General features: G+C 41.4%; 1 protein-coding gene across 1 annotated transcript in view; it reads left to right on the top strand.

The window, feature by feature from the left end:
- The first annotated feature begins 4,390 nt into the window (after nt 1–4,390).
- Nucleotides 4,391–22,642, top strand: part of SIAH1 (siah E3 ubiquitin protein ligase 1) — a 31,736-nt gene continuing 13,484 nt past the window's right edge. The window contains exon 1 of the mRNA XM_058706809.1: nt 4,391–4,524. The gene's annotated coding sequence lies outside the window, so the exon portion shown is untranslated. The remainder of the gene's footprint in view (nt 4,525–22,642) is intronic.

The following is a 22,642-nucleotide window of genomic DNA, read 5'->3' as shown; positions in this document are numbered from 1 at the left end:
TAAGGCTTTGAGCTTTTGGGAGCATTTGGAAAGCTACTATAGCATTGTATTGTATTGGAGGGATGATATGGAGTATATCTGATAAATATATAACATATAATATAACACAAAATATTTGTAATTTGACTATATATAATTTGAACTCATGTTTCTTAAATTGAGTACACTGGTATGCCCAAAGATCTGGCTAGACAGATGTGTGCAAGTGCTTTTAATTAATAGAACCGTTTAAAAATAGTCATGTAAGGGAATGTGGGGTGAGGAAGAATGTGTGTGTATGTGTGTATTTTTGGAGAATTCCCACGTGAAAGAAATAATGATAGCTAATGGTGAACATGATTCAGTTGTTAAAAATCATGGACCAATGTAGTAAAACACTTTCTACCTATTCTACTTGCTCCTACTTCATCTCTTGGGTAGAATCTCACCAGGCATCATGAAAAGAACAATTGTCTTTGAGAAGATGCCAGTGAGTTGGTATCTGACCCATGTTAAATATCAGGTTATTGTGAGTTCATTTAAGATCCCAAAGTGTAGATGTGTCATCAGTGTCTTCTTTATTCATAAGTAGGAAAGAGGAAAGTCAAGTTGCTTAGTATCACCAGAGCAGTTACTAGGGGTCAGCTACAGGCCTAGCACTGTATGTTTCATTGGAGTAGATGGAATTACCATTTGATGTGATTTGAGGGGAACAGGATGTCTCCCTGCCTTGAAATATTTTCCCTGCATGGCCTGAAAATATTTAGCACTCATCCTGAAATACCATCAAGTAGAGCACTAGTGGGGTTGGCTTTACAGTTTACAAAATGATTTTCTACAGATTAGATGTCCTGGAAGGAGAGTTGTCTTTTTTTATTTTTTATTTATTTTTAAAAAATTTTGATATTGTAAGTAGACTTCACGTCCATTGCGGGGGCCCAACACGGGATTTGAACGCATGACCCAAGATCAAGACCTGAGCTGAGATCAAGAGTTGGAAGCTTGACAAACTGAGGCATCCAGGCACCCCTACAGTTGTCTTTTTATTCAGAAAAGGATGCCTAATTACTTCACAATTGAGCTATTTTCCTTCAAATGTTTAACATTGATAGTAGAGATGTTTGTGTCTCACCTATCAGCTATTCATACCTCCAATAGGAATGAACTAAATCAGATGGAGCCCCTCCTAGATCTGGTTAAGATTAGTACAGATGAAATTAATCAAATGAGATTAGTTTTGCATAACCAGGAAGCTGGAGAAGGAAGAAGTAATTTTGGCTCTTCTAGCTGAGAGCAGACACGATCAAAGCCAAGGAAAGCAAGTGCTAGAATTCCAGGGGCAGAGTTGCTTCTGAGTAGCTGAGGTAAAAGTTCCAACACTTTGAGATTGCTGTGTGGTGTCTCCAGGGAACGCTTTGTCCTGGGAACCCCTGTGGCTTAAAAGAGTCCACCAGCTAATAAGGTGACTTCCCTCCTGTCAGCAGTGGGCCAGGTGAGACTGCTATTTTCAGATGGACAAAATGCTGTTGGATAGGAGACTGGTCAGGGACATAAGGGGGCCAAAATTTGATTTTGGCAAAGCCGGGTGTTTGGAACTTTGGCAAGTTTCATATTGGCAACTTTTCTTTGGTTAATGCCCATTGCACTGTTAGCACAGGCCAAGAGGTCCTGAGGAGCAATTCCCCAGTGTTTCTCCTCCCCCTTAGGGCCAGAAAGTGACTGCTTGCATCCTTTACAAACCAGTATGAAGCCACGTGACTATTCCCAACACATCACCTGTGAAAATGAAAAACTTGCCTCCAAGCTGCAGTGAAACTGAACTCTGTTGACCTTATAATAACTCCCCACCTCCAAAAAAATGTGAGAGGAAACTGCAGTTTAAATAATGTAAAATTATATTTTGTAGAAGTAATGTTGGGCTTCTATACGTACATATCTGGTATGGGATTGTATTAACAGACAATGTAGGCTAATTTATGGGCAATTGAAAGGATTTTTAAGGGTTATTTTGATTACATATATTTTTCTTTATGGGTGGAATTTAGAACCTAATCCCAGTAAGAAATGACACCTTGGCTCTTGGCTCTTCCTCACATCCTATCCTCCCCTAAATCCAACTGATTTCACTCCAGATCCAACTGTCTCTTGAACACCCTCCTGAACATGTTCTTTGCCATCTTTTGGTTCAGGCCTTCATTTCTTTCTTAGACAGATGTGTTCTCCCTGGTCAGCCTTCACTCTTTTGGCCAATCTCCTTAGTTGAGCCCTACATCCCTATCATGTTCAGTTCTGGACATACCATTCTTTTTTGTGATTATGGCTTCCCATATGTTACCCTAGCTTGGAAGGCCTTTTCCATCTTCCTCTGGACAACTCTTACCCTTTAGCCAAAGCCCAGTTCCAACTTTATCCCTCAGTAAATCCTTTCTTGGCCTCACCAGTCTGAGAAGTATTGTCTATTACATAATTTGGATACCTTGGCCCACAAAGCCAAGATCTGTCCTGATCTCATTGACTTCAGCATTGTCTATACCACATACCCATGACTTGTGCCCTCTCAGTCCCTTCTCCATCCCTCAAGGAAAAAAAACCCCACAGTGGAGATTGTTTTTCAGTTCCTGCAACTGGGCAGGCTTCTTAGCATGCAAGGCTTTCTGCTGAAATGCTTTTCTCCTTTTCAAGTCTTCCAATTACCCCACAATGTGGTTAATTCCTTCTAAAACTTCTGTTCTAACTCAATCACCTATCCTATATTATCTATCTGGCCTGTTATGTATCTTCTTGGCATCAGATACCTTTTTATTTCTTTTGTAACATTTTCCACAGTCCTAGTGATATATTTGTGAGATTAATATTTGTGTACCTCATTAGATTGTATGCACTCCATGAATGCAGGGCTAGTGTCTCTATTCTCAGAACTATTCCACTGCATGTCATTGATGGAATGAATGATTGAAGAATAAATGAGTTAATGTCTTCCTGAGTAGGTAAGCTCCATGCATGTCCAAGCACAGTGTATGACAGAACATATTAGAATCACTATGTAAATACTTATTGTTGAATAAATGAATGATATAACATATCAATAACTGCACATAACTCAACCAGAGTTCTTCATCTGACTTTTGGGCTTTGGGGACAAGCATAACAGAAGTATGTTAGTATTATAGCTTGCAGCTAAGAACATGCGGTCTTTTACTTTCCCAACCTCAAGAAACACTGGATGTGATAATGGTTCCATAGAAAGAGAGCAGCCATAAGTATTAGGTTGAAAACAGAAGTAGAGGTATCAACACACAACAGTCTACAAATTTGTTGAGGGATGCCAGAAATTAGCAGCTTGCATCAGTACCTAAAATAACTGTGTCTTTGGCTTTCGATCTGAAACTTTCAGTTTGTTCTCAGTAAAGTGATTGCATAAAAACTTACCATTCCCAAAGCTTTCCTATTGGTGAGGAGTTTGGAGATAATGGGGAGACTACTCCCTGGATATTTTCTAATACCCCATGTAAAAAGTACCTTCTTAGTTTTCGTATAGAACAGTATTTTTATGGAGCATCTTACGTGGAAACCCAGTTTGTAAATGTCTCAGACACTGGCGTTTGCTCAGATATATGCATTGTACCCATCAAAAAACTGTTAATGACTTTTCATTTTTTATTTAAAAAGAAATGCAGTCCCATGAGTGGGACTTCCAGATGAGCAGACACATGGGGAAAGGCGTGCTTTCCACACTACCCACTTTTCAGCTAAAATAAGCCTTTGAAACTCATCCGGGTTTTGCTGAAGAGCTGCTCAAACCAAAGGGAGGGGCTTGGACTTCTTGTTTAGGGGTGGGGTCCCGGTCGGTGGGCGCCGCAGCCGGCTTCTTTTCCTTTGGCAAAGAGTGGAGTTGGGAAGGGTCGGTGGAGGCACTGCGTGAAACCAGCAAACCCGACAAGAGGGGCGGTAAATAGGGGCGAGGGTGCGGGACTACCCCTTGGGCCGCGCGCGAAACAAAGCCCCGCGGGGGACGCTCGACCACGCGGCAGGCAAGCGCTAGCTTCCTCCGGGCGGAGACGGTTGCGGGCGAGAGCGTGACGTGCCCGCGTTTGTTGGGCGCGAGCTGTTAGTAGCAGCAACGGTAACCGAGCAGCCAGAGCGACAACCGCCACCCTCGGAGACCCGCACCACGATGCCCACGCAGCTCGCCGCCGGCCGGACGAGTGCCTCTGCGCCTGCGCGCCCGCGGGAAGCCCCGCCCCCTCCGGGCTGCCGGCGCGCGGGGCCGCGCCTCCTCATGGCGGCCGCCGCAGTGTGTGGTATTTAGCGGGGGCGCGCGGCGGGCTCGAGGACGCGCGAAACGACGGCGGCGGCGGCGGCCAGGGGGGAGCCGGGACAGCCGTTGCGGGGCGCGCTCTCGAGCGGCGGCGGCGGCCCAGGGTGTCCCGTCGGTGCCGGCACGGGGAAGAGGCGGTGGCACTGCCCGCGGTGGCGGGAGTTCGCGGCGGCGACGGAGCGCGTTTGAGCCAGGACCGGGGTCCGAGGCGCGCTCTCCGCCCACAGGTAAGTGGGGCCCGGCCTGGAGGGAGGAGCCGGCCGCGAGGGGCTCTCCGGGAGGAGGACGCCCAGGCCCGGTAATGGCGGCGGGCGGGAAGGGCGGCGGGGCCGGGTCGCGCCACTCGGGCGGGGGCGCGGGTAGCCCCTGGCGCCGGGCGCCTTTGTCTCGGCCAGAGCCCGGTCGCTCGGCCGAGCGCCGCCCCCCGCCCCTCCCCTCCCCTGTTCGGCCCAGCCCGCCGTCGCGAGCCGGCTCGCCCCCGCCCCCGGCGCCCCGGGCCCGGCAGGCCCGCGGTGGGGGTCGGCCCCGCGCGGTCGGGCGAGGGCGGGGAAGGGCCTCCTGGCCGCCCGGCCCGGCCCCCCTGCTCCCGGGAGGCGGGCCTGGCGGGGGGAGGCGCCGGGCGCTCCCCGCGCCCCGGTGCCGGCCTTTGTTGTCAAGGGTCCCGGGGTGTGCGGCCAACATGGCGGAGGTCAGCTGAGTGCGGGCAGTGGCCGGCCCTTCGCTCCGGCCCCTCCCCGTGCCTCTCTGGGCCCGGGGGCCGGCCGGGGCGACTTGGCCGTCCTTGGCCTCCTCTGCCTGCCCGCGACCCCGGGAGCGGTCGTCCCCAATGGCGCTGCGTTCTTGCTCCCGCTCCCGGCCTGAGCCTTCATTGTGCGGTGGGAAGAATGCAGCCTCCTCCCTTGTTTATGTCTTTAGAGAGGAGATCGCGTGAACGGCTTGCCAGGGAAACCCTAGTTTTTATTGTAAACCTTGGTTTTCCTAGGCTTCATTTTTCGGGTAGTTTGGGGGCCTTTCTTGAGTCTCTGAGATTATAACTTAGGAATGTGGGAAACCTGGGCCACAGTGTTGCGTAGGTTTTTCTTTTCTCCATTCCTGGAAAGATTCAGAATTTGTTTGCTCTGACATCCAGAGAAGTCCCAGTTTGTGTGTTCAGAAAATAAGATTGTGTAGCTGATTTGTCAAAGTCACAGAAGCCGTGAGTCTGGATATAGGGCAGCGATCAGACTGCCTGTTCTAGCAGTTGAACATTTACCATTTCCAGATAAGCGGCTGTCAAGGGTAAATTGTTAACTCTTTAAAGCAGTTGAATGTTGGGAGCACAGACTCGGAAGTCGTACTGCCAGCTTTGGTTCCATCCTGTCCCACCCGTTTGTGACCTTGGGCAAGATGCTTAACCTCTCTGTGCTTGATTTTCCTTATCTGCAAAATGGGTGTAATGACAGTACGTACGTCCAGTAGGATTGTTGGGAGAGTTGATGAGATGATAATAGGTGAAGGGCTTAGAGCAGTGGGGTTAGTGGTTAATAAATGTTTGCTGCTTGGGCTCTTGTTCTTTAATAATTAATGAGTTCATTTTGGCATGATGGATATGTTGGAAGTACACAGACCAAAGTATGTGAGCTCACGTTGTACGTTGTTAGTGCTTTGGTTTTTATTTTACTGCATTTTTTTAGTTGCACAAAATGAAAAGAGGTTTAGATAGTAAATTGACAGGCACTCTGAGATAGTGGCATTTGGAAATTTATATAGTAAGGAATTTGGATAGGTCTTGTGTGGTCTGGAATTATAAAAAAAAAAACAAAGTGCTTAAGTGAGGTTTCCTTTTAGCACTTTCACATTTATGGATCAGTTCACTTCCAGGGACTTGTGTTAACTAACTTGGAAGAGTGGAATAATGAATCCTTTTGAATGATAGGTGTCTATGGTGTTACCACCCCTTTTAGACATAAGGGAAGAGCAAAGGGTAGTATAGTTATAAATGTAATGGTCTGGGGGCGCCTGGGTGGCTCAGTCAGTTAAGTGTCCGACTTCGGCTCAGGTCATGATCTCAAGGTTCATGAGTTCCAGCCCCGTGTCGGGATCTGTGCCGACAGCTCAGCCTGCTTCAGATTCAGTGTCTCCCTCTCTCTCTGCCCCTCCCCTACTCACTCTCTGTCTCTCTCAAAAATAAATAAAGATTTAAAAAAATTTTTTTAAAAATGTAATGGTCTGGTAATTTTATCAGGGAAATATTGGTTCAAATTGTGGAGGAGAGGATATTGGTAGCTGTTGGGAGAACTTTATGATAAGTACATTTTGAGACTTAAAGTGGATTATACAAATTGTGTAATTTTTCATTCTGGAAATTACAGAAACTTGTGATTTGGAATGGTTAAGTGTCAACCCTAAAGTTTTGCCAAAATCTTTTCTTAGATATATTATAGAATTGGTTCAGGTGCTCCCTGTTGGGATCTTTTCAGCATAATTTAGTAACATTTATTAATATTTCAAACTGAAGTACAGTATAATTAATAGATGTTGAACTTTTCAGGATAAGTAGTACACAAACTACAAATTCAGAAGCAAACTTAATTCACTTTGTTCTTTCTGAGCTTTGGGAAGCTCTTACAAACCTGATGTAGAGCAATATTCTTTAATTTCTGTAATTATATTATAATTAGGCTAAAGTTAATTGGTATTACAAAGGAAATATTTAGCCAAGACAGCAGTGACATAATGTGAAGACTAGGATTTTATTTTCAGTATATACGGTGTTCTGAAAACAAGTCTTACATAACCCTGCAAAGTGACCCCTTAAATTGTGTTTTAAAGCTTTGATTTATTCAGTTTCCAAAAGATTGGAGGTTTTTCTTTTTTTGCTTAAAGAGATGTTACGGACTTTTGGTTATGATTATGGAATTTCTGTACACATGTTGTAAATGTGTAAATTCTGAATATTTTTGATATACACCACCTTACAAATAAAATCAATATATGAAAGCCTAAGACTTCCCATCCCACCCTGCCCCCCTTCTTCCCCCCAAAACCAACTGGAGTTAATTTTTTCACTTTATAATAGTATGATCCTTAATCATTTCTTTTAAATAGTGTTTTTTCTAATGACCTTTAAATTATTTGGTTTTCCATGGCTGTGGCTATAGTTATTAGAGCACCTGATGCATAAGGGCAAAATTGTGTTTTGTATTCCTATCTCCTCAGTGCCTAACACTCAATACTTATTTGTTTCCTGACCTACTCCTATCTATAATGCTGATAACCCATGTATTATCCTCTTGCCTGCAGGTAATTTTTTTTAATGAATTTTTTTTAGAGCAGTTTTGCGTTCAGAGCAAAATTGAATAGAAGGTACAGAGATTTCCCATATTCACCCAGCCCCAGTGATATCCTTCCCCATTATCAACATCCACCACCAGAATGGTATATTTGTTACAATATGATCTACCTACATTGGCACATCATTATCACCCAAAGTCCATGGTTCAGTCTTGGTGTTCTGTATTAGGAGTTTTGACAGATGTATACTGAGTGCTGTGTATTCACCACTGTAGTGTACAGAAGAACAGTTTCTTTGCCCTAAAAATCCTCTCTGCTCCACCCACTCATTCATCCCTCCCCCAAGCTGATCTTTTTACTGTCTCCATAGTTTTGCCTTTTCCAGAATGTTGTATAATTGGAATCATACAGCATGTAGCCTTTTCAGATTGGCTTCTTTCACTTGGTAGGATGCATTGAAGGTTCTTCCATGTCTTTTCATGGCTTGATAGCTCAGTTCTTTTTAGCACTAAATAATATTCACCGTCTGGTTGTACCACTTTATCCATTCACCTACCAGAGGACAACATCTTGGTTGATTGCAAATTTTGGCATTTATGAATAAAGCTGCTATAAACACCCTGTCAACTCCTTTGGGTAAATAGTAAGCCACAGGATTGCTGAATCTTATGGTAAGAGTATGTTTAGTTTTGTAAGAAGCCTCCAAAGTGCCTTTTATAGTTGCATTTCCACCAGCAGTGAATGAGAGTTCCTGTTGCTCCACATGCCCACCAGCATTTGGCGGTGTTGGTGTTCTGCATTTTGGCTATTCTCCTAGATGTGTAGTGGTATCATCTTGTTCTGATTTGCATTTCCCTGATGACCAGTGATGTGGAGCACCTTTCATATGCCCATTTGCCATCTGTATATCTTTGGTTAGGTGTCTCTTAAGGTATTTGGCCCGTTTTTAGTTGGGGTTGTTAGTTTTATTGTTGAGTTTCAAGAGTTCTTTGTGTATTTTGGGTAACAGTCCTTTATCAGAGAAATCTTTTACAAATATTTTCTCCTAATCTGTGGTTTTTCTTCCTATTCTCTTGACAGTGTCTTTCCCTTCAGGTCATTTTCCACTTTTATGTACCAAGGTATACTTAAAATTTACATGTCGAAAAGTAAAACCTTTATTATTTCCAACTGTCCAAGGCTCTTACCCCCTATATTCGGTTAGTCTTAAGGTCCTGACTTTTCTGCCATCTGGTTATCTCAAATATGGCATTGCTTCTCTCACTCATTTTCACATTTGCATTCAAGTCTTCTACCTTCCACGTGGTCTGTCTGCATTTGGTCTTTGCCTCTTCCCTTCAGTTCTTCCTATTGTAGTTTAAGAGAGCTTTCTAATGTAGGTGACTTACAAGAACTTCAGTATAAAGTCCAAAATTCCTTGATGGATGATAGTACACAGCCTTTCCTGAGTTTGCTCTGGGTACTTCCCCGCCATTTGCAATTATATACTCTCTCCCTGCTAAAGTGTGTAATCTCAGCCTAGACATCACTTAGCTGAGACACTGTTCCTGGACTTCCCACCCTGAGTTGGGTGTCCTTTCTTTGTGTTCCCATAGCACTCTCTGCTTTGCTCCACTCTTAACAAGTATCCCTCTGAACTGTAAGTGTTCTGTACTACTTTGCTCCCCAATAGACTGTAATCTCTGTGAGGACTTGGTCTTCATCACCCTTGTTTGTCTAGAGTTTAGCATTGTTTCTGACATGTAGTTGGTGCTCAGTAAATATTTATCGAATGACTGATAAACTAATACCTCACACTGTTCTTAAAATGTGCTAGAGCCATATCCTCCAACATTTCCTCTTGCCCTACCTGGTCAAGCTGGATTCTTTTTGTTTCTTGAACGCTTTCTGTACTTTAAAGCTCTGTGCCTTAGCTGATGATTGTACTTAATCTCTCGAATGTCTACCTGTGCAGCTTTGGACAGATGATTTAAACTCTCCAAGCCTTAGTTTTCATTAGCATGTGAACAGCCAATTAAGCACATTGCTGCTTCCCCCATCCCAGATATCCTAGTACTAGAGTGGCAGTATAGTTGAAGGGTTAAGGAGATAGGGCTCTGAAGAATCAGACCTGGATATGTCTCTTGACTCTGTCACTTACTAGTTGTGTTTGTGACTCTAACCTCCATGAGAGCAGGGACACTGCCTACTTTTGTACCTTAAAAGCACATTGCCTATCCATAGAAAGTGCTTAAATAATTAAAAAAAAAAAAGTTTTTGAGTAAGTTACTTAATTTCTCTAAATATTACCATTTACATTCTAGTGAGGGAATAAACAGAATTACAGATTGTGATATGTAAAGATCTTCCTCCACTTACTATGGGGTTATGTCCTGATAAACTCTTTGCAAATTGAAATTGTTCTTAAGTTGAAAACACATTTAATACAGCTAATCTACTGAACATCATAGTTTAGCCTAGCCTACCTTGAACATGCTGAGAACACTTACATTAGCCTGCTGTTGGGCAAAATCATCTAACACAAAGCTTATTTTATAATAAGGTGTTGAATATTTCATGTAGTTTATTGAGTACTGTACTGAAAGTGAAAAACAGTAGTTATAGGTGTATTGATTGTTTATCCTCCCAATTGCCTGCTGACTGGGTGCTATGGCTTGCTGCTGCTGCTTAGCATCATGAGAGGGTATCATACTGCACATTGATAGCCTGGGAAAAGATCACAATTCAAAATTCAAAGTATAATATATCGCTTTTCCACCATCATAAAGTGAAAAATCATAAGGGAAACCATTGTAAGTTGGGGTCCATCTGTACTATAAAGGAGTTAAAAGTGCTGAAGTAAAAAATAATGGCGGTAGGAGGGACACCTGCTGTCAAAAGTGGTGACATTTAAGCTATGATACAAGCTAGCTCTTTGAAGGAGGGAAGGGAGAACCTCTCAGAATGAAGGAGAAGCAGAGGTAAAGGCCCAGATGCTGGAATGAGCATGTACTTACTGTTCTAGAAGTTGAGGGAAAAGAGTGTTCCTGGAGCAAACAGATGATGGGGAGAGATGGCCAGGGATCAGATCCTGCAGAGTCAAAGCAAGGAATGTGAGTTTTATTTTAGGGGTACTGGGAAGCCATCAGAAGGATTTAAGTAAAGGAGTAGTATAATTCACTTCTAACTTTTAAGATAGCTTTAGCTGTTGTTTGGAGAATTGATTGGTCAGACAGACCCTTTCTTTATGACCTGGATTAAGGTGATGGCAGTGAAGATGAAGAGAAGTGGATGGATTTGAGATATATTTGGGAGACAGAATTAACAGGATTTGTTGATGGATTAGATGTGAGAGGTGAGGGAAGGAAAGAATTAGGTGGTTTCTGGCTTGAGCTGCTGTGTGGAACATGGTGCTGTTTACCAATATGGGAAAGACTAAAGGAGGGGATGGGACAGAAGGATAGCAATAAAATTCAAAGTTGTGATACGTTGGATTTGAGGTTCTCTATGAGACATCTAGAATGATTCGGTGCGGTGGAAGGGATATCAGGGGGATGTGGTCTTACAGAAGCCAGATGGGAAATATTAGAGCATGTTTAGGTGTTAGGGGGATGGTCTGGTAGCAAAAGAGGGAGGAATTGATGTAAGAGGAAGGGATAATAGAAGGGGTGTGAAGTCTGAGTAGGTGAAGGGATAATAGGGTGTGAAGTCTTGAGTAGGTGAGAGGACAGACCCAAGTGCAGGGTCACTTTATTCTAATGTGAGAGAAGGAGGTGGTAAATCAATATTTGATGGCTTCTCTGGTATTTTCTGAAGGAAACATGGGTGAAGCCATCAGTTGAGAGTATTTGTAGTTAGTGAATACCAGATGGTGGTAGGTTAAAGGTGTAATAGAGAAAGACATATTGAGAAACTGAGCAGAGGAAAAGAGAGGAGAGATGCTGTGATCTGTTAGCTAGTGAGAATGCCTGATGCTGTTTCAGTAGATTCTAGGAGACTATCTAGAGCAATAGTATTTTTGTTTCTTTTTAAATTTTTTTAAATGTTTATTTTTTTGAGAGAGAGACAGACAGCATGAGCGGAGGAGGGGCAGAGAGAGAGGGTGACACAGAATCCAAATCAGGTTCCAGGCTCCGAGCTGTCAGCACAGAGCCTGATATGAGGCTTGCGCTCATGAACTGTGAGATCATGACCTGAGCTGAAGTCAGTGCTTAACCAACTGAGCCACCCAGGTGCCCCAGTATTTTGGTTTCTAAATGTAAACTTTTTTGTTGAAGTATAGCATAAATAGATAAAGCAAAGTGCTCAAACTATACCTATAGCTTGATGCATTTTCACAAAGAGAGCACCCTGTTGGGACCAGCTCTCATGTGTCCCAATTACTTTTACTTTTTTTAAGTACCTTTTTTTTTTCTTAATGTTTATTTGTTTTTGATAGATAGAGTATGAGGAGAGGAGGGGCAGAGAGAGAGGGAGACACAGAATCCAAAGCAGGCTCCAGGCTTTGAGCTGTCAGCACAGAGCCTGATGCGGGGCTTGAACTCACAAAGCGTGACATCATGACGTGAGCTGAAGTCAGATGCATAATCCAGGTGCCCCCCAAAAAGTACTTTTTAAAATCTTCAGGGACTCTAGGCTGAATAATACAGATAAAATAGTCTGTTTTGGTTCAATTTATTCTTTAAGCTTGAGCCACAATGAGCAGAATGATATTGACAAAGACCTTTCATTAGGTCTGAGCTTGCCCAGTGGCATTGAACTTATTTGTGGGTTTTGTTTTTAATTACAGAGGTTGTGGGGAGCACATGGGAGGAACTAGAAAGAGAAGGTTGGAGGGAAAACCTTTGGACAACTAATCTGTATTTTTGAAGTAGATATTGGCAGTGAGAAGTATTTTCTTAAAAAGTTAGAGGAATTTAATGCCAGTCTTGAATTTTATAGGAAGCATTATACTGTCCTTGTTATAGTTATTTATTATTGTCATGTTGACAAGCGCAGCTAGTGATGGTTGATACAGTGAAATTTAATGTACATTGGCTTCTTTGCAAACAATCTGCCTTGGAAAGATTGCTTTAGTAGTTGGTTTAAATAAATTGAATAATCTCATTGTTCAAAACTTGCTTTTTTCTTCTTTGCGTTTTACCTTTTGCTCTTTTGAGTTTGGTTAAAGCTCAGGCTTTGTGTGTGTGTGTGTGTGTGTGTGTGTGTGAAGGACCCTTTGTCAGGGACAGCTTCAGATGTTTATATAGTTGTGAATTAATTTCTGCAGACTGTATTCTTTTGGCTTTGTTAGGAGAGATGATCGAACATGTTATTTTGTCTTATAATTTTAAAATGGTAAATTTTTATAACTATAAACTAAAATATGTATATATGTATATGAAATATGTGGATTTTTTAAAAAAAAACTTACTTTGAGAGAGAGTGTGTGCACGTGTGTGCTCATGCAGGGGAGGGACAGAAAGAGAGGGAGAGAGAGAGTCTGAGCTGTCAGCACAGAGCCCAGCTCCGTGGCTTGATCTCACAAACTGTGAGATCATGACCTGAGCCGAAATCCAAAGTCGGATGCTTTACCTGGCACCCCTGAAATATGTGGATTTTTATGTGAATGGGCTGTTTCAAAAATTTGTTCCCTGTTAGTACCCATATATTTGAGTCATTTTAAGAAAGAAATCAAAGAAAAAAAGCCATCAAGGCAAGTAGACAAAATTAGCTCTTGGTTTCTCAGTGTTTCAATTTTTTTTAAATTTTTTTTTTTCAACGTTTTTTTTCAACGTTTTTTATTTTTTTTATTTTTGGGACAGAGAGAGACAGAGCATGAACGGGGGAGGGGCAGAGAGAGAGGGAGGCACAGAAGCGGAAACAGGCTCCAGGCTCTGAGCCATCAGCCCAGAGCCTGACGCGGGGCTCGAACTCACGGACCGCGAGATCGTGACCTGGCTGAAGTCGGACGCTTAACCGACTGCGCCACCCAGGCGCCCCTTAAACTTTATTTTTTTAAGTTTATTTGTTTTGAGAGAGACAGAGGGAGTGCGAGTGGGCGAGGGGCAGAGAGAGAGGCAGAGAGAGAATCTCAAGCAGGCTCCTTGCTGCCAGCGCAGAGCCCAGCCAGGGCTCAAACTCATGAAACTGTGAGATTGTGACCTGAGCTGAAATCAAGAGTTGGGTGCTTAACTGACTGAGCCACCCAGGTGCCCCTCTCATTGTTTCAATTTATATATGAAGTCACCAGCAATTTCTTTAGCAGGTAAGTGTGGGGACACAAAATATGCACTAAAATTTCCCTTTTTATTACCAAAATAATATATGTGCTTTAATTTGAGGAATATATACAGAAATGCAACCCTAATCTTCCCTATGATCATTCATAATCCCGTATTAGACGTTTTGGCATAGTTTCTAGTCTGTGTGTGCTACACTTTTTTTAAGTCAGCAGGAGATATTTTAAAGTTAATTTCTTTGATCTGATGTAAATCCTTGTAGATATTTTCTTGAATGATTACCACTTGTCAGTAACTACATGTTTGAACTGTGTAATTCCAAATGATGATGTTTGTGCTTATAGTCTGTACCCTGCAGTTTTTGATATTTTGTGTACCTATAGTTCAGTGGTCCCATGTCTGATCTCTGGTTTCTGGTTCTAAACTTGACTTGCCTGTCTTCTCTCCTCCCTCACTTTAAGTCTTTAAACCACATTCTGCAGTTTGGATGCCCCTCCAGTTTCTTTTCTGTCTCATTACATGGAAAATACATGCATAGAGACAACAGCCTTATAAGTGTATATATTTACTTCTTGTAACATAAATAGGATTATGCTATGTGGCTTTTTTTTTAACCCACTCATTTAAACAGGTTGATTCTTATATTACTAGATGAGTCCATCTTCTTAAAAAAAAGACAGCATAGTGTTCTGTTGTGTGGACTATATTTTAGTCACTCTCTTAAGATAGGGCTTGAGGGGCGCCTGGGTGGCGCAGTCGGTTAAGCGTCCGACTTCAGCCAGGTCACGATCTCGCGGTCTGTGAGTTCGAGCCCCGCGTCAGGCTCTGGGCTGATGGCTCGGAGCCTGGAGCCTGTTTCCGATTCTGTGTCTCCCTCTCTCTGCCCCTCCCCTGTTCATGCTCTGTCTCTCTCTGTCCCAAAAATAAATAAAAAACGTTGAAAAAAAAAATTAAAAAAAAAAAAAAGATAGGGCTTGAATTTTCAGTTTATTTGCTGTTACAAACAGGATTGCTATAGGCATCCAGATACATACACCTTTGCCAACATGTAAATTAGAAGAGGGACTTGGAAGACATTTCTGGATGAAGAGTATACACTTACATTTTGAAACAAGCTGTCAGATCTTATTAGAAGCTTCCACGGTGGACATTTCCAACAGTGTAGTTAAGTCTCTTTCCCGACATCTTTGCCAATACTTGGAGTCAAATCTTTGAAAATAAATTTCTGTCCTTTCTTAAGTAATACATGCAATTTGTGACATTTCTTATATCAAGTCTTTGAACTTCTTTTTCCTTTTTTCTAGACTTTTACATGCACCTATAATTCAAAATAAAATATTCCATTAGCTTTGTGGTTTTTTTTTTAATTTATTTTTTTAATGTTTATTTTTGAGAGAGACATGAGCAGGGAAGGGGCAGAGAGACAGGGAGACACAGAATCTGAAGCAGGCTCCAGGCTCTGAGCTGACAGCACAGAGCCTGAGTGGGACTTGAACTCAGAGAGCGAATCATGACCTAAGCCGACGCCAGAGGCTTAACCACTGAGCCACCCAGGCACCTTTAGGTTTGTGGTTTTTTTTTTTTTTTTAAGAAAAATTCCCTGGCCGTACTTTTCTCCAGGTGTCCTTTGCCAGAGGCAACTATTTTAATGAGCTGATTATTTTTGTATTTACCGTCTTTGTCTCTAACATGCTTCTATTGTTAAGTTTTTTTTAAATTTATTTTTGAGAGAGACAGAGAGTGCGAGCGGGGGAGGGGCAGAGAGAGAGAGGGAGACACAGAATCTGAAGCAGGCTCCAGGCTCCAGGCTGTCAGCACAGAGCCCAATGTGGGGCTCAAACTCCCCAACCGTGAGATCATGACCTGAGCTAAGAGCCACCCAGGTACCCCTAACATGCTTCTATTGTTAAATCCAGATTTCAATTTTAGGCGTTATCTATTCAGTTCTTGTTGTAGATTTAACTTGGCTTCCTGCCTCTGTCACATGTACAGACCTTCCCATTTACATACTCCTTTAATTTAGTGACATCATAATTTTGTATTTGCATTATTATTATGAAAGTTATTCGCAAATTGAGCTATATAGTAAGCTGTTGTGACTTTTTTCCTTGTACCGTTTAATTGGAATTTGTATATGTCACTAATATTTGTCCTTTTTTCTTTGTTTTCTCTGTGCTTACTGCTAATACCGCCCCACATTCCTTACTACTTGTCTTAAGTGTTCAGGTTGCTTGCTGCCTCATGTTGCCTTCTTCCGCTAACGTAAAGTTGTCTTTGTCTGTGTTCCCTGTACCTTTCTTCTGCGTTAAGTCTTACTTAACTGTAGCCATGTTGTCCTTTTTCTTGGTTCATTCCTTATCTATGAAGGGCTTGTCCTCCAGGAGCCTCCTGAGAACATTTCCAGGGGAAGTTCAGTTTTGAAACTTTGCATCATTATTCTGCCCTCAACACTTTTAGGATAATTTGGTTGTGCATAGAATTCTAGAACAGTAATCATTCTCTTTGAGGATTTTAAAAAACATGGTTCTATTGCATCCAGCTTTGGATGTTACTACTCAAAGTCCAAAGTTCTTTTGCTTTCTGATTTATTTGTTCAGTCAACAAATAATTTTTTGAGTCTTTGTGCTAGGCACTGTTTTAAGTGTTTTGAGATACATCACTGACCCTACCTTCCTACCTTCCAGAGTTGGGGGGGGGGGGCTACTACAACGAGCATAATAATTCAATTGTATAGCCTGATAGAGGGTAATACATTCTGTGGAAAAAAATAGAGTAGAAAGGGAGGAGGGAAAAGGAGAGAAGAGGAAGAGGCTGGTGGAATGGGTGAGGATTAGGAGTGCATAGTGGAGGGTCAGTGGGCAGAGTGCTGATCACTGTTTGCAATAGAGGGGACAAGGTAGGCCTCATTGAGAAGATAGCAAACAAGCAAAAATAAGAAGGAGGTGAAAGAATCCGTTATTATGTACATCTAGGAGGAAAGTATGTTAAAGCAGAGGCCCCAAGGAACAGCTTAGTTTTATGGAACCAGGAGGCTAGTGCAGTGAGTGAGGGCGAAAGAAGTGGGAGAAGGAGTCAAAGAGTGATCATCATATTATTTAGGGCCTTACAGGCTGTTCAAGATTTTTCTGTTACTTGGATAAGGGTTGCCAATGGGGAAGGTAGTGAGCAGAGGAGTGACATAACCTGATATAAATTTTAACAGGATTTTTCTGGTTGCTATGCTTAGAACATACTGGGATGGATGTGGGAGACAAGGATGGGAGTGGGGAGACTGTTTAGAAGGATATTGTGGTAATTCAGATGAGTGATAATGGTCACTTGGAATATATGATATGGTAGTGGTAGAGGTGGTGAGGAGTGGCTGGATTCTGGATATATTTTTAAAGAAGATACACTAAAATTTCCTGGTGGTTTTATTTTATTTATTTATTTTTTTAAGTTTATTTTGAGAGAAAAAGAGAGGGAAAGAAGTTGAGTGGGGGAGGGGCAGAGAGAGAGGGAGACAGAGGATCTGAAGCAGACTCTGCTGACAGCAGGGAGCCTGATGCAGGGCTCAAACTCACAAACCACAAGATCATGACACCAGCTGAAGTCAGATGCTTAACTGAGCCACCCAGGTGCCCCCTGGTGGTTTTAGGTATATAGCATGAAAAAAAGAATCAAGGATGACTTTAAGGCTTTTGAACCGGGTAACTGGAAGGATGGAATTGTCATCAAGGGAGGGGAAGGTGGTGGGTGGAATAGTTTGGAAGATAGGGAGTTCAGTTCTGTTCAGCACTTTCCCCACCCCTGCCCCCAGGGATATCTAGGAAGCAGTTGGATGTACAAATCTTGGGTTTAAGAGAAATCTGGAGGGGTTTTTTGTTTGCTTTTTTAGTCTGGGCTGGGCATACACATTTTTAAATCCTAGGAATGTTGGTGGAATTTGAAAACTGCAAGACTGAATGAGATCAACAAAGCCAGGAACATTGGACCATGGACAACTCCCAATTTGAAGAGTGGGGAGAAGAGCAGGAATCAGTAAAGGCAGCTGAGTTGCTGGTGAGCTAGGAAAACTATGTGTGCAGGGTCAGTGAACAGAGTTTATCAGGCAGGAACCAGTGATTGATCAGTTCTGTCAGATGCTGGTGACAGATCAAAACTTGCAAATTAAATACAAACAAAACTGCAAAACCAGTGAAATTCAAATTATACTCATTTTACTAAAGCATTGGATCCTGTCTGCTAAATTGAAATCTTGAAACAAAATGGCTTATAGAATTGACTGTGGTTATGCTGTAGGTTCTTTTTGAGTTAAACATACCAAGATTGACCTGCATGGTGTGGTCACCATGTTTTGCATTTTCTTACCAGCATATAAATGCTTCAGGGAAAAACCATGATGCCACTGGGCTTTGCTTCACACAAATGCATCCATTGCATTTGAGGTCCCCTTCTGCTTTTGTCTTTAGCCTGTCATTATTAGAGTACCGTAGTACTGACTTGGAGCCAGCGTGACCATAAATGTGAATGGGAGCATTCAATTATTTGGCTACCATATGGAGTCAGATGATTCGGAATGTGCTACTACTGCTTTTTAGATTATTAAAAACAGGAAAATAAAACATTCAATTTTTGTAGAGAAATGTAGATCTCCCCCTCTTCCAAGAATAGAATCTTAGGTTGAGGAAATTTTTTCTAAGTTTGTTTATTTTGAGAGAAAGAGAAAGGAGGGGAGGGGCAGAGAGAGACGGAGAGGATCATAAGCAGGCTCCCTGCTGTCAATGCCCAGCCCCATATGGGGCTTGAACTCACAAACTGTGATATCATGTCCTGAGCCAGAACCAAGAGTCAGACGCTTAACTGACTGAGCCACCCGGCGCCCCTTGAGGAAATTTATTTTATTTTTTATTTTAAGTTTGAGGAAAATTTGAGTATGTTAATTCATGTATTATATCCTTATTTGAAATAACAAATTATTTGGTTGGAGTTTCAAGTACAATGCTTATGAAGATAACAAATTATAACGATTTCAGTGAAATATGATTTAATTTGAAAAGGCTCCATGAGTTTTTTGATATGGCATTTCTTTCCCATAAATTCCATTGTTTTTCTACTCTTTTACTAGTAAAGAGCTACCTATCATATCTCATGTTAAGACTCTGTAATTACAGGGAAACAGGAGTGCTGATGCATAGGGGCACTTGTACCCCAATGTTTATAGCAGCACTCTCTACAATAGCCAAATTATGGAAAGAGCCTAAATGTCCATCAACTGATGAATGGATAAAGAAATTGCGGTTTATATACACAATGGAGTACTACATGGCAATGAGAAAGAACGAAATATGGCCCTTTGTAGCAACGTGGATGGAACTGGAGAGTGTTATGCTAAGTGAAATAAGCCATACAGAGAAAGACAGATACCATATGGTTTCACTCTTATGTGGATCCTGAGAAACTTAACAGAAACCCATGGAGGAGGGGAAGGGGAAAAAAAAAAAAAAAGAGGTTAGAGTGGGAGAGAGCCAAAGCATAAGAGACTCTTAAAAACTAAGAACAAACTGAGGGTTGATGGGGGGTGGGAGGGAGGAGAGGGTGGGTGATGGGTATTGAGGAGGGCACCTTTTGGGATGAGCACTGGGTGTTGTATGAAACCAATTTGACAATAAATTTCATATATTGAAAAAAAAAAGACTCTGTAATTATGATTTTGCCTCATTTCTTTAATATCTTCTGTCTCCCAAGCAGTGTATAGTTTTGTGTTTAGCTCAATATCACCAACTCTTTATAGATTACTGCCAATTTTGATCTGCTTTAAAATTTTTGGCCAGTGTGTGTGTGCGTGGGGGGTGGGGGGGGCGGTTACCCTACCATATTTTTCAGGTGGAATGTGGAGTTGAATGGGTTGTATGTTCTGGTGTAGAACTGGCTAACATAGCTTAATGCCAAGACAGAGCAAAAGAGGAAACATCTATTGGAATGTGTGATAGTTTTACATCCTGAAAGAATATAAAACATAATCATGGTAGTAAACAACAGTTGTAGTCAAACTTGGACACAACTAAGTGAATATTGGACAGTTTTTTCTGGATGCTGTAAGGTTTGGTTGTATTACAGTAGTGATTGTGTTGTAATCATGACTGATACAGTTTTGATAAGTTCAGGTGTGTTACGAAAAATTTTGTTAGCAATATGTGGTATGAAATAAAAATGTTGAGAAAGCCTGTTGGACCTTCTTTTGACCCTCTTTCTGCTTACTCATATTTTTGTGCTCTTGCCTCACTTCTCGATACTTGGATTTAATGTCTAATTGTTAATGACAAACTCAGATTATCAGATTCTACCACTTTGATACAAAAAAATTACAAAACCAACTACATGTTAGGGCTAAAGGTTTAAATAACTTAGGGAAATTTTAATTTTTTGGCCAATTTTGTAAATATTGAAAAGGTGTGTTGGATGCTAAATTAAATATTCTGTCCCAGTACGAGGTTGTCCAGTTGAGGGTTATTTGAAAGAAATGAGACTTAGGGACAAAGCAGACAATGTGGTTCTGTGCTTATTCTTATTTTTTTTGATCTTCAGTTTCCTCATCTACAATATGAAGTTATAACCTACATTATGAAGCTTAAAAAAATGGTGTGTATGAAGCTGACACAGTGCCTGAAAAGTTGATAGGTGCCCAGTTTATGCAGCTTTGTTCACAGCAAACTCTGTAATCTTTATCAGATTTCAGATACCATCCCAAATTGAGGTTATGAAAATGAACACAGTAGTTTGAAACAACAGTTTCCAGCAAAATCCTGTATAATCCAGGTGTTTTTTATTTAGTGATTAATTGCAGGGTTCATGGTATGACTCTATAAACATTACCAGTGGTTGTATTGTTAACAGTATATCAAACATTACGGTGTATTTAATCTGTTAATGTCCAAAAATCTGTTGTTGTTGGTTTTATCATTGTACAAATGAGAAATATGAGACTCAGAATATTGTAATTTTGCTCAATGTCAAAATAATTAGTAAAAGCTAAAGTAGGATTTCAGGTTTGAGCTTCTGATTCCGGTCAAAGTCATGGTTCTTTTCACTATACATAGGCAACCTTCTTGAGGTATGTTATCATTAGGGCATTACTAAGAATTGAGGTTACTGTCTAGGAATTGATGGGTTTATGGAACTCTGATGTTATGAACATAACATTTTGAAAAGTTAGAGAAGTGGTATGGAAGTACATCCATTTCTTTTTTCTTTTTTAGATTCTGTTTATAATGATAAAATTATGTCATACAGTGTTTCTTTTTTAAAGTAGGCTTTATTTCTTTAGGGCAGTTTTAGATTCAGTGGCAAAACTGAATAGAAGGTACAGAGATTTCCCATATTCACCCAGCCCCAGTGATATCCTTCCCCATTATCAACATCCACCACCAGAATGGTATATTTGTTACAATATGATCTACCTACATTGGCACATCATTATCACCCAAAGTCCATGGTTCAGTCTTGGTGTTCTGTATTAGGAGTTTTGACAGATGTATACTGAGTGCTGTGTATTCACCACTGTAGTGTACAGAAGAACAGTTTCTTTGCCCTAAAAATCCTCTCTGCTCCACCCACTCATTCATCCCTCCCCCAAGCTGATCTTTTTACTGTCTCCATAGTTTTGCCTTTTCCAGAATGTTGTATAATTGGAATCATACAGCATGTAGCCTTTTCAGATTGGCTTCTTTCACTTGGTAGGATGCATTGAAGGTTCTTCCATGTCTTTTCATGGCTTGATAGCTCAGTTCTTTTTAGCACTAAATAATATTCACCGTCTGGTTGTACCACTTTATCCATTCACCTACCAGAGGACAACATCTTGGTTGATTGCAAATTTTGGCATTTATGAATAAAGCTGCTATAAACACCCTGTCAACTCCTTTGGGTAAATAGTAAGCCACAGGATTGCTGAATCTTATGGTAAGAGTATGTTTAGTTTTGTAAGAAGCCTCCAAAGTGCCTTTTATAGTTGCATTTCCACCAGCAGTGAATGAGAGTTCCTGTTGCTCCACATGCCCACCAGCATTTGGCGGTGTTGGTGTTCTGCATTTTGGCTATTCTCCTAGATGTGTAGTGGTATCATCTTGTTCTGATTTGCATTTCCCTGATGACCAGTGATGTGGAGCACCTTTCATATGCCCATTTGCCATCTGTATATCTTTGGTTAGGTGTCTCTTAAGGTATTTGGCCCGTTTTTAGTTGGGGTTGTTAGTTTTATTGTTGAGTTTCAAGAGTTCTTTGTGTATTTTGGGTAACAGTCCTTTATCAGAGAAATCTTTTACAAATATTTTCTCATTCTCTTGACAGTGCCTTTTACAGAGCAGAAATTTTTAATTTTAATCAAGTTAATGTGTTTGGTGTTCTTGAAAAGTCTTTGCTAAACCCAAGGTCATCTAGATTTTCTCCCTTTCTAGGAGTTTACATTTAGGTCAGTGATCCATTTTGAGCTAATTTTTGTGAAGGGTGTGGGATCTGTGTCTAGATTCATATTTTGGTGTGTGGATATTGAATTGTTCTAGCATCATTTGTTGAAAAATCTGTCTTTTCTCCATTGCCTTTGCTCCTTTGTCAAAGATCAGCACAGATCACACTTATTTTAAAGTGAATTTTTAATCTCAGGTGTGAATTCTCTTTGTGAATTCATTTAAGTAAATGCATTCTACTTGTAGGGACACCAGGGATAAGTGAATTCTGGTTGTATTCCTTCTTGGAATCCTTCATGCTGTTTTACTTGATTTAGTCATTCCTTCAAGAAATATTTAAATTACCTAGTCTCGGCTTGGTACTGTCCTAGGTGCTGGAGACATGAGAGTGAACAAAACAAACAAGGTCTATTCTCATGAAGTTTCTC

The sequence above is a fragment of the Neofelis nebulosa genome, chromosome 17 (assembly GCF_028018385.1).
Source record: "Neofelis nebulosa isolate mNeoNeb1 chromosome 17, mNeoNeb1.pri, whole genome shotgun sequence".
Taxonomy (NCBI): Eukaryota; Metazoa; Chordata; class Mammalia; order Carnivora; family Felidae; genus Neofelis; species Neofelis nebulosa.
The sequence above is the reverse complement of the archived record's forward strand: the minus strand, read 5'-3'. Positions and strand labels throughout refer to the sequence as shown.